Here is a 13,400-nt window from a genome sequence, read left to right as displayed (position 1 = left end):
TTGAAATACCTCAAAGGCTAACCCCCTGAAATTAATGACATTACTTACGGTATACATATGTTTTATTAAATGTTCAACTTTTTCTTATGATTGTCATGTCACAGTCTACTATATACAGTCACGAAGCTTGAGTTTTGAGGTTGCTAGAAACAATAGACTGTGACAGTACTATTTTGCATTGCCTGTAACGAGGCGATATTAGCGATCCTAATGATGAGCAACTAACTAATGTTTGCATATTTACTACATATTGAGCTTCGCGACTGTATATACTAGACTGTGGTCATATTATTAGCAGCCTCTTTGCATTCTAACGGGAAAGTATATTCTCTGGAAAGTCCATTACGGAAAGATGGCGGTTTGGCAGATGCTGGTTACTACATAATTACCATATTTGTATTTTATTTGTTGTAGGCTCTATTCTATTCCACTGTTAGCTTCGGATGCAGTGCAGCTTATCAGCTTATTGTACGCGCCCTAATATTATTCTATATCTCACTTTAATCAAGCCATTCAGAAATGTTTGTGTAATATAAAAACATTATCAATTATCTTGTCTTTAAAATCATTGAAAAACTTAACGAATACGTTGAACTTTCACTAAAATATAAACTAATAACATCCATCAAATTGTCATTGCATGGTGTCGATGGATCGTTGGTGGAAAACATCGATTTACAGCGAGTTTCATATTCGGTGATTTCGATAAAAAAAAAGTCCGTATGTAAATTACAAGTACAAGTACAACATATAGATTTTTACAAACCATGGCTTATTTCTGAGCACGTTTGAGGTTATGACATAACAAACAAAAGTAAAACATTATCAGTGATAACAGTAAATGATGATAGAGCATTTATCTAAGACCTTGGGAATGAATGCAGTCTTTCGGTGATCAAGAGTGTAAACTGTGCGCTTCTGAGAAAACCACTCAAACCCGCTTTCTAATAATCAATATTTCATTTCATCCTTTATTCATTACTGATGTCACTTTTCTTTCGTCAATAGAACCATAACAATGAATAGACTATACCGATGATTTTACAAACCTACCCAAAGTATATCAAACACTCATCATCTCGTCAACACACACTCATTGTTGACAACCTGACCTATAGGAAGCAACAATGGAGCAGACAATCCCTCGAGAGGGGTAATCATCCGGGTTATTGACCTTCCGGGGCAGCCCTATACGCAATGATGGGAGGCAACTATTATCAGTCCCACAAACATCCGGCTATTCCCGTATTACGCATAACGGTAGGACGCTATAACAACGAGTCGCACAAACATCAGACTGTTCCCTAAGCAATCACAGGAAAAAAAGAACATCAGATTGTTTCAAATAATACGCAATAAAAGAAATAGTGTAGAGACTGAAAACATCAAGTTGTTCTACAAGCACTCGAAAAAAAAAAAAACATTGCACTGCAGTAGCTAATAAACCCACAGCTGTGAAATAACGGTTAGCATGTGTGGCTGAAATATGAGGTCCCGGGTTCAAATCCTGGCTTAAGTTACCTGATTAACACCTCGGATTCATTTCGCCATCTCTTTTTCACATGTGATTAACATCATTACCATAACCAGATGGCAAAGGAAGCTTTTAATAAGGAGCATCTTCTGCGGACCTCTGGAGGAAGAGACTAGTGAAGTGCCTTGTCTGGAGTAGTGAAGTGCTTTCTGTGGAGTATAGCATTGTATGGGCAGAAACATGGACGAAGTGAATAGAAGCGACTAAAAGCATTTTAAATATGGATTATGGAGAGGAACGGAGCGTGTGAAGTGTACAGACAGAATAAGAAACGAAGCTGTGTTGGAAAGAATGGATGAAGAAAGAATGATGCTGAAAGTGATCAGAAAGAGGAAAAGAAATTGACTGGGTCATGGTTGAGAAGAAATTGCCTTCTGAAGGATGCACTGGAAGGAATGGTGAACGGGAGAAGAGTTCGGGGCAGAAGAAGATATCAGATGATAGACGACATTAAGATATATAGATCACATGAGAAGACAAAGAGGAAGGCAGAAAATAGGAATGACTGGAGAAAGCTGGGTTTGCAGTGAAAGACCTGCCCTCGGGCAGAACACTGTGAATGAACCATAGCCATGGTTAAGGTGCAGCGTACTGTATTCGTACAAGAGCGTTCGGCGACAAATCATTCACAGAACAGGAGTGGTGGACCTCTCTTCCGTAAAAAAGAAAGAAGGAAAACAAACATGTCTTCTATAAACAGGGCTGTTTTTTATTGGCCATAAACACGAAATGCGACTGAGAAATGCACCAAGAAGTATATGTATGCAGATTTATCATAAATGTGACTAATTTATGCCTTTGTCGCGAAATTTGGCTGTTCCTGCAAAAAAATCGACATTTTTGCTAAAAATACGAAATGGGGGGCATTTATTTTTCAATTATTTTAAAGAAATGCAGTGTATTAGTTTAGAAGATGTCAGCTGCAAAAGAATAGGTAGGTTAGAGAAATGATTTGGGAATTCCATTGTACTCTTTAATGGCCTACAGGACCATTGATTTCTGCATAAAACTGAGTTAAATAAAATGGTTAATTTACAAAGATTACATATCATTATCATCATCATCATCACCACCACCACCACCACCACCATCGCTTCTGCTCTCTCATTCTTCACCTGTATTATTCCGATTATTCTCTTAATGATTATCAGTAATAAGTTCTACTTCTCTGCCGTCACTATTATTATTATTATTATTATTATTATTATTATTATTATTATTATCATCATCATCATCATCATAAAAATTGGAAATTTATCCTTTGAAGAGGTGGAAAAATTCAAATACCTGGAAGCAACAGTAACAAATATAAATGATACTCGGGAGGAAATTAAACACAGAATAAATATGGGAAATGCCTGTTATTATTCGGTTGAGAAGCTTTTATCACCCAGTCTGCTGTCAAAAAATCTGAAAGTTGGAATTTATAAAACAGTTGTTCTGTATGGTTGTGTAACTTGGACTCTCACTTTGAAAGAGGAACATAGGTTTAAGGGTGTTTGAGAATAAGGTCCTTAGGAAAAATATTTGGGGCTAAAAGGGATGAAGTTACAGGAGAATGGAGAAAGTTACACAACGCAGAACTGCACGCATTGTATTCTTCACCTGACATAATTAGGAACATTAAATCCAGACGTTTGAGATGGGCAGGACATGTAGCACGTATGGGCGAATCTAGAAATGCATATAGAGTGTTAGTTGGGAAGCCGGAGGGAAAAAACCTTTGGGGATGCCGAGACGTAGATGGGAAGATAATATTAAAATGGATTTGAGGGAGGTGGGATATGATGGTAGAGACTGGATTAATCTTGCTCAGGATAGGGACTTATGGCGGGCTTATGTGAGGGCGGCAATGAACCTTCGGGTTCCTTAAAAGCCAGTAAGTAAGTATTATTATTATTATCAGTTTTATTTCGCCATAAATATTGCAAATACAATGCCCTTTGAAGTATAAGATTACTGCTAATTAAGAGTGTGTATGAATATATGACATTATATGGTGAAAAGAAAATTACGAAATTACCGTCACATTTTTAACCATACGTACCGGTACGTTATTCTTTAGCTTTCCGCGAAATATCTGAAAAATATTATTCAAGAAATCTAGTTCTGTCTGTAAACGTCAAAATATCTATTTAAAGAGTATGTACAATAACACAAAATATAATCAATATCAATTCTGAAAATTTCCAGCTGTTTTCAAATTATAGGCATTAACAGAGAATCTATAGGCCCAGTACCAGTTATACTCAGGTCAGGGTCTTTCCTAAGTATACGAAACAATGGAAAATGCAATTAGTACTAATTCTACAAACATCAGGATGATCTCAGAACTAATACCAATCTCACAAACATCTAACTATGCCTGAAGTACGGTACGTACCCAGACTGTGGAACTGGTATCAGTACTATAAATTCTACAAACATTGTACATTTCTTATTTCTCTAGTATGCAAAACGTCCAACATTTGCAGACAGAGGAGTAGCGACGTCGGATCAATCTCGCTAACTCATGTCCACGCATGCCCTATTCATTGCAGGTTCAAGTTGCCTACTCGTTGTCCCGCAAATGTGTGCCCATTCCACAGGGCGACCCACTTGCCACGGACTGTCCCGCTCGCGTATTTTCATGTTGAAGTTGGCACCTCTGCTCGTTGCGTCATTACAGCGCACGTGAAGCAGTCTCAGCTGGTCCCTCCCTCCCAGCTGACTGACTGATCACAGCGCCGCACGTGCGATTAATGTGTGTCAAATGCAACGCATTGCGCAGCATGCCCATTGTTGCTTTTCCGTGACAGTTTCAAAATCATTATTGCGTGTTTATTTTTTTATCGTTTTCGACATTTTAACGAAGTTGCATGCGAAGTTATTGATATGTTTCGTAATATCGTTTCGCAGAAGCTGATTGAAACTTGACGTCATGTATTACATAGCATATCCATATTGATAAACAAATGCAACAAAACATTCTGTCGCACATAGAGTCATAGCTTGTCCGTCTTCGTTCGCTTTCAAATTAGCCAATAGCAGAACAAAAATCTGATCAGGAAGACAAAGACAAATGAGTTCCTAGACTCGTCGCGAAAACCGAAAAGAAACAGGTAAGTAAATTACCGTATTTTCGAAGCTCTGTACTAGAGTAAAGAGCATCAAGCTTCGGCCATTTTGTCTCTGGGAAAGTACCGGTTAGGAGGCTGCGTGCAATGCTGATAATGTGCGTCAATTTCCTTTCCGAGACCACAATGTAGAACTGTGGTGCAGAAATCTGTTGTGGTCGGTATTTCTTGCCATTATTTTTCCACAATTGCACCGTTATCATCATTTTATCACTTGGACTATGGATAGCCTATGCAGTCATTAAATCATTGCCTTATCTCAGAATAACTGGCATCGGGGATAAAAACATCTGAAGATCTGTAATACTAGCGACGTTTAGGTCTACTTCGAACACACATTTACAGAGATTTATGGAAGCTGCAGTGAGATTTGTGGTGGGTAATGCCGTTTTAGACGGGTTTCTACGAGTACTTTGACTTCTTCTGTAACTGTCAATTATACTAGACCTATATAAATATGAAACCTATATATAGAAACAATGAAGAAATAATCAATGGGGCATGTTTAGAAATTTAACAATTTGTAAAACAAAAGAACATAATTTATGGCAGATAAGTCAAAACCTGGTATTCTCTTGTTTTACAAATTGTCAAAGCCTGCTAATTTCTAAACATGGCCCACTGATTAAGTTATTTCTTCATTGTTTTCATACATAGATTTCTTATGGCAATGTTAAATTCCTACGTCCTATAACCAGAAAAACACACGATCCTTACTCGTATATTGTAGTATAATTTAGCGATGCCTTCTAGCAGAAGATGGCTCTGTTTCTAGGGTTATTTGATATGCTGTAAATCAAGGACATGGGATCCCAGCTTTATTCCCTCCTGAAGGAATCCACGCTAGGGATTTTATAGTCCTTTAAAATGCAGCGTCCTCCGCCGGGTTTGAACCTCGAATCCAGGGCTAGCATGGTAACTTTCAGGCCACCGTCGACGATTTTTAACTCTGAAACTCGCAGTGGGACTCCCATGACGTAGTGTTGACAATATTGACATGATGCATGGCCTTCGGATAAAACAGCACAAGGCAGTACATTCAGTGAATAAGCCTACCATTAGCAGAGACTATAATTCTGTCAGCCATTTGTACGAGTAATCATACAATTTCGAGATGATATATTTGTAGGTCTACTATACGAACTCAAATTTAAACATTACAAGAAAACCATGTAAAACTTCGTTCACTCTCATAGTGCATAGGCTAAAGTGTACATCCGAGCCGATTCTTGTTTTGTTTTGTTTTTTGCGTTAAAAACGAGTATTTACCATAGCCCGACTATCTATGAATAAAATACGAATACTTTTTTAAAATATGAGTATTTTCTCTAGGCCAAAAATACCATTCTAGATTGTGTAATTAGTGGCATGCATACTTCCGAAGGCTATGGTGGCAATAATTTTAATTCGCTTTTTTAATTACGGTTAAGATTCCCGAAGTGTAACTTGCCCTTACCAAAATAATATTACTAACATTGATTTTTTATCAAATTTAACACGTTTGTTTATTATGTAATAACTTCGATATTTAAACAACAAAATAAATATAGGCTATTACATTATATAAATTTAAGAGAACATAGTTTCAAAAACATACAATATTCTGACATAAATTTACATCGTTTTGAGAAATTTACGAGTAAAGATCATTGGTTATACTGCATAGGGATCTAATTTTAACAAAAATAAACTGCGTGTGTGGACTTACATAGTTTTACAAAAAAAATCCTCACTAAAATACCGCACAGCTCACTAGATTTTCTTCCATTCTTGCAACACAAACATACGGTATGTATAAACGAAGGTTGAATACACGTACCACGTATCAGTTACTTGCATTGCCTCCGAAATTACAATGTAGGCTGAATAAAGTTGTGTTTTTGTGTAAGAAATAATCTTCAGTCTTATGAAATTGTTTTTAATTTACACAAAATATGAACATGAATAAAATCCAGAATAAACAGATGGCATGCACTAATTAGAGGGCGTACCTACAGCGAACAGCTGGCGTACCCCTCGAGTAGCATTGACAAGAGAGGATTCCAATCCACGCTGGCCTTAACCGCTGCTTATACCACGAATGACATTGAGGCGATGAAGAGCAGACAGATTACAATAGCAAATCAAACGCGCGGCGGGCGGAACATGCACACATTAGAATGGAGCTCCCCACCCAATGACAGTGGAAGCCAAAAACCGCACGAGTGTGTTGATATCATTCGCGACTGTCGTGCTGCCATGTTGAACACGTGTGTCTTGACGTCAGCACGTGCAAGGCCCGGGCGAACCTGGACGCCCGCCAGCCATCCCACAGGCGCCAAATTTGGTGAACATCGGTCCGAGGCACAACACTGTGGAGCCCGACCTAGTTCAAACTTGCGCCAATGATTGAAGAACCGAAGTTCGAACTTGGATACCCTTGAACGCAGAAGTCACCCACCATCTTGATAATGGCATGGCGAGATCGCCTAGTCGAACGCTGCCGTTGTTTCCTGATGTATTGGAATACCGATGTTAATTGTTCTGTTATTGGCAACTAACTTGCTACTTCCTTACACGAGATATAAAGTATCGCTTTTACTAATACTGCTGTCCAAATGATTGCTGTTTCATAATTTGTTTTATAGTTTACTATTGGGCTCTCAATGTTACCCACTGTAACATCAGCCTCAGAATTATCTCTTAGCGATGATTGTGTAAGCTTATTGTTTTCCTTGGGACGAGAAACTGCACTTACTATTTACTTCTATTTAAGATCTTTTTCTTTTGAATTCTAGAATAAACATATTATATGAAAGACGATAAATGGAGAGGATAGAAAGATAGTAGCGCATTCAACCATCTATTATTATTATTATTATTATTATTATCATCATCATTATTATTATTATATAGCGAAATTTATAAACTTGTAATTGCTATTTGGGAAAAGGAAATTGTACCAGAACAATTGAAGGAGTCCATAATTGTACCTATTTTCAAGAAGGGGGACAAGACTAACTGTGGTAACTTTTGAGGAATATCGCTTCTGTTGACGTCGTACAAAATTTTGTCCAATATTCTTTTGAGAAGATTAATTCCGTACGTAGATGAAATTATTGAGGATAATCAGTGTGGTTTTAGCCGTAATAGATCGACTATTGATCAGATTTTTTTGCATTCGACAGATATTGGAGAAAAAAATGGGAGTATAAGGATACAGTGCATCAGTTATTCATAGATTTCAAAAAGGCATATGACTCGGTTAAGAGGGAAGTATTATATGATATTCTTAATGAATTTGGTATTCCCAAGAAACTAGTTCGATTAATTAAAATGTGTCTCAGTGAAACATACAGCAGAGTCCGTATAGGTCAGTTTCTATCTGTTGCTTTTCCAATTCACTGTGGGCTAAAGGAAGGAGATGCACTATCACCTTTACTTTTTAACTTTGCTTTAGAATATGCCATTAGGAAAGTCCAGGATAACAGAGAGGGTTTGGAATTGAACGGGTTACATCAGCTGCTTGTCCATGCGGATGACGTGAATATGTTAGGAGAAAATCCACAAACGATTAGGGAAAAAACAGAAATTTTACTTGAATCAAGTAAAGCGATCGGTTTGAAAGTAAATCCCGAAAAGATAAAGTATATGATTATGTCTCGTGACCAAAATAATGTACGAAATGGAAATATAAAAATTGGAGATTTATCCTTCGAAGAGGTGGAAAAATTCAAATATCTGGGAGCAACAGTAACAAATATAAATGACACTCGGGAGGAAATTAAACAAAGAATAAATATGGGAAATGCGTGTTATTATTCGGTTGAGAAGCTTTTGTCATCTAGTCTGCTGTCAAAAAATCTGAAAGTTAGAATTTATAAAACAGTTATAGGCTATTACCGGTTGTTCTGTATGGTTGTGAAACCTGGACTCTCACTTTGAGAGAGGAACAGAGATTAAGAGTGTTTGAGAATAAGGTTCTTATGAAAATATTTGGGCCTAAGAGGGATGAAGTTACAGGAGAATGGAGAAAGTTACACAACGCAAAAGTGCACGCATTGTATTCTTTAACTGACATAATTAGGAACATTAAACCCAGACGTTTGAGATGGGCAGGGTATGTAGTACGCATGGGGGAATCCAGAAATGCATATAGAGTGTTAGTTGGGAGGCCGGAGGGAAAAAGACCTTTAGGGAGGCCGAGACGTAGAAGGGAAGATAATATTAAAATGGATTTGAGTGAGGTGGGATATGATGATAGAGAATGGATTAATCTTGCTCAGGATAGGGACCAATGGCGGGCTTATGTGAGGGCGACAATGAACATCCGGGTTCCTTAAAAGCCAGTAAGTATTATTATTATTATTATTATTATTATTATTATTATTATTATCATCATCATCATCATCATTATTCGGTTGAGAAGTTTGTCATCAGTCTGCTCTCAAAAAAAAAAAAAACACACACAAAGTTAGAATTTATAAAACAGTTATATTACCGGTTGTTCTGTATGGTTGTGAACCTTGGTCTCTTACTTTGAGATAGGAACAGAGATTAAGGATGTTTGAGAATAAGGTGCTTAGGAAAATATTTGGGACTAAGAGGGATGAAGTTACAGGAGAATGGAGAAAGTTACACAACGCAGAACTGCACGCATTGTATTCTTCACCTGACATAATTAGGAACATTAAATCCAGACGTTTGAGATGGGCAGGGCATGTAGCGCGTATGGAGAAATTCAGAAATGCATGTAGGGTGTTAGTTGGGAGGCCGGAGGGAAAAAGACCTTTGGGGAGGCCGAGACGTAGATCATATTTTTTAATATAACTTCACATTATCGTTCCCCGTTCTTTGATATGAAGGAGTTCTAAGCACACAGACAAAACTTTACAGGAGAGCATGTTGAAGGTTTAGAGTCCAATGCTATTAGGTGCGGTATCATAATTTCTTCGACGTATACTTCATTTTTGTTGAGTAATTTTATAATATTTTACTAGTAGCTTCCCCATATGTGTAAGAAATGAACTCGAATAAAAAAAAAACATTTTTGTTAAAAGCGTGACTTTGGACCATCTCATTCTCCTTCCTTCATATGTCTAAGCGACTGCAAAGTTCAATTTTACAATCTTTTTAGCAAAAAGTCTCGTAGCGATTCTCGCGAGGTTAGTGAAAATTTCACACTGGCAAATGTTTCTTTGCAGCCTCAGCATGACGATGTTGTGTCTAACACAACATTTTAAATACAGATAATGTAAATTGTAAATAATTTTAATAATGACCCCCCCTTGACAAAGTTCTGCGTACGCCACTGGTGTCATCAATATCATACACAATCTGATTATTAGAGCCCGGATGTTTAGAAATTTATAACATAGGCAGGCAAAAAAAAAAGGCAATAAAAACAAAACAAAAAAAAAACAAAAAAACAAAAAAAAGGCACAATAATCTTTGAGAAAGGTATTATAAATTTTAAAAAGGACATAATATATTTTATCAATAAATTTAAATTATATCACCATAACTCACATATTTACTTCGTAGGTGACACATGTTGACTTATAAAACACCTTATGCTCGACCATGCCGAAATGTAGTAATTATACACCTGGTAGCAGCCCTTTAATGCATGTCATTAAAGCACACCTACTCATTAAAGGTCAGGTCTTTCAGCCAATGACGACTCAGGTTACAACTGTTCAGCCAATGACAGGTCAGCTTTCTACCGTTATAAATCCGCAAGTATCGATTATTCTCGGATATGCAATCGAAAGAGAATTAGCGAAAAGTCACGGAGGTCGCAGAAGGTTATGTTCTGTTACTATAATAATTAGCGTTAATTGTAAATAATATTCAAATAAATTCAATTTGTAATCTCGTTTTTCAATGTCTAATTTAATTTCAATTTTATCTCTGTAGGTTCTTATGGCCTAGCAAGGTCAATGTGAACATCTGTTCCTCGGAAAAAATCAATACTTTCGCGTCTGCGCACATCTCACAACACACGGGACATTCGTCAAGGTCAGATACAAAGAAAATTAATAATATCAAGTTAGAAATATGGTCGAGCATAAAAAGTCGTATGAAACTCGCCTATAATGGTAATTAAGAAGCTCGCTTGCGCTCGTTTCATAAATATCCATACTCGCTTCTTAATTACCTTCATTATAGGCTCGTTGCATAATGTACTATTTTTTCCTGATTAACTGTCTTTTTCACAAACCTTACATAACAAAACTGTCCCATCGGTTGAAAATACATGGGCACCAAATTCACTAACGTAAGCATGAAGTTTACTTTTCAATGGTTTACTGAATTTAGGCATTCTAGCTAACCGATCTTATACCTTCTGTCACCCGACAATAACTGATTGTTCCTCACTCAAATTTCTTTCTCCTACAATAATAAACACGTGTAGCACAAAATTGTAACAGTAAGATTTGAAAATATGAAAGCAAACAATTGGAAATGCTACGTGACAACTTCTATGAGAACGAGCTTAATATTTAAAATTATAAAGCTGATTGTTGGTACCGTGAAGACATGACAATATTATATTTGTAACTGTGGATTGTCGATCATTATTCATATTACACCAATAGTATTAAAGCACGATTATTAGCAGATTAAGCACCGAAATAAATTACTTTTATTTACTACAGACGTGGACAAATTATTAACAAAATGGACGATTTTTATGATAATTCTGTTTACAAAATTTGACTTTTCAATTTAGACTACATTCGACAATTTTGGATATTTCCATCATTACAGTAGACAGAAATATGCAAAAATGTCAACTGTAGTTTAAATTGAAGAGTCAAGTTTTGTAAAATTATATAATAAAAGTGTTCAATTTTGCTAATAATTTGTAAATTAGCAAAATTGTCAACTGCATTGAAGAGTCAAATTTTGTAAAAATGTAAAACAAAAATCTTCAGATTTGCTAATAATTTCGAAATATCCAAAATGTCAACTGTAGTACAAATTGAAGAATTGAATTTTGTAAAAATATACAACAAAAACCTTCAGTTTTGCTAATAATTTGTAAATATGCAAAAATATCAATTGTAGTCCAAATTGAGGAGTTAAATTTTGAAAAATATACAATACAAATCTTCAATTTTGCTAATAATTTGGAAATACACAAAAATGTCAACTGTAGTCTAAATTGAAGAATCATATTTTGTAAAAATATATAATAAAAATCTTAAATTTTGCTAATAATTTGTCCACGTCTGTATTGTTAGTAAAGTTAGTCATTGTTTCATATATTTAAATTTCATACACATTACAGTACAATTAATTAGAAAATTGCAAATAAACCAGAAATATTGCTTTAAAATGACAGAAAAGGCATTTATTAGTAGGAAACACCTTAAAAAAGCAAAACAGGCAAAATAAAAATTGGCCCTATCACTTTGATTCACTCCAAATCACGTTTATATCTATGCAAATAATGATTTACTTCCACCCAGTAAAAAAAAAAGGCATTTTGCCAAAAATCCAGGCTCTAAATCGTGGTCGTCAGCACTCGCTGAAATGTGCAAAGGGTACGCGGTGCTGTCCCGTGTGCACTGTCGTGCAACAGGGAGAGATAGCATACCCGCTAGCAGCTACGGGGTGCACCCTAGTGCACTGCGTTTTCCGCAGGTAAGAGAGACTAGCACCAGCGCGCTCTGTGCTGACGACCTCTGCTTTAATGGATTTTGTGCATTCAGAAACAATTTGTATAGTTATTGTATGTCTGCGTTACATAACCACAATTTTTACATTACAAGTACAGTTCTTATCTTCGTTACCTCGCTCAACACGCACGCACACACACTGACACACTTCCTATCGCACACACAGACTATGAAATTCGTGTAAAAAGTTATTAATAAGAATTTATTAATGCTACTATCACCTAAGAAGAAACAGTTACGGGCTTAAATGTGTTTTAATGAAAAATATTAAAATCAGCAATTTTTACAGATAAACGAATAAAAATAATATTGGGCACACACACTCAATGAGTTTAATATCTGAAAGATGTCTGCAGGCCTACCTTGGTTGAGATGATCCTGTGAGTTCCGTGTTGGTCAAAGCAGCAGTGGGGCAGGTGTCCTTTGAGCACTTCGGTTTCTCCGTGTCATTTTCATTCCATCATTGCTCCATTCTCGTCGTATCGTTGCATCGTCTCCATTATCCTCGTATCATCATCTCTTCGTCTTTGAAGAACAGCTTCGGTAGTCGGAGAGTAGCGTGTTAAATAAGAAAGTTACAATTACACAATTGGCAGTAGGTTTGGCATACTTAAAGCTAATCACTAGGCCTATACTAAGTTTACATTTATAGGCAAGATAGTGTAGTGAATTAATGGAACAAGCATCACAGGGTTTTCTATGCTAAAATTAATATATTGAAACGTTAGCTCACATAATTATTATAAATATCAGGGCCGAAATGTATTTATAGGGTGGCTCGTGCATCAAATGTTGCAAACTAAGTTCATTAGACGCTCAAATAAAATTTTTTTATGTTTATTTTCAACGAAGAATACCAGACATTTTGAAAGTTATTTGCTTCCATTATAATGAAACATACTCCCTCTGAATGTTTTTTATGTCAAATACTTTTTCTTGAACCTATCTACCTTCAGTTTTTGAGTTTCAACGCGAAAACGCAAGTAACAATGTCACGACGATCAGTGGGATTTTCATGTGGGATTAAAGCAATAGCTATTTCAGGTCATTGTGGATAGTAGGCGAAAGTTAAAAAATGTCAGG

General features: G+C 36.3%; 1 protein-coding gene across 1 annotated transcript in view; it reads right to left on the bottom strand.

Annotated features, from left to right (window-relative positions):
- Positions 1 to 13,400, bottom strand: part of atos (atossa) — a 205,385-nt gene that overhangs the window by 48,262 nt on the left and 143,723 nt on the right. Inside the window, exon 2 of the mRNA XM_069836364.1 lies at positions 12,680 to 12,855. The gene's annotated coding sequence lies outside the window, so the exon portion shown is untranslated. The remainder of the gene's footprint in view (positions 1 to 12,679; positions 12,856 to 13,400) is intronic.

Source organism: Periplaneta americana, chromosome 9, assembly GCF_040183065.1.
Source record: "Periplaneta americana isolate PAMFEO1 chromosome 9, P.americana_PAMFEO1_priV1, whole genome shotgun sequence".
Taxonomy (NCBI): domain Eukaryota; kingdom Metazoa; phylum Arthropoda; class Insecta; order Blattodea; family Blattidae; genus Periplaneta; species Periplaneta americana.
Note: the sequence above shows the minus strand (reverse complement) of the source record. Positions and strands in the feature narration are given on the sequence as shown.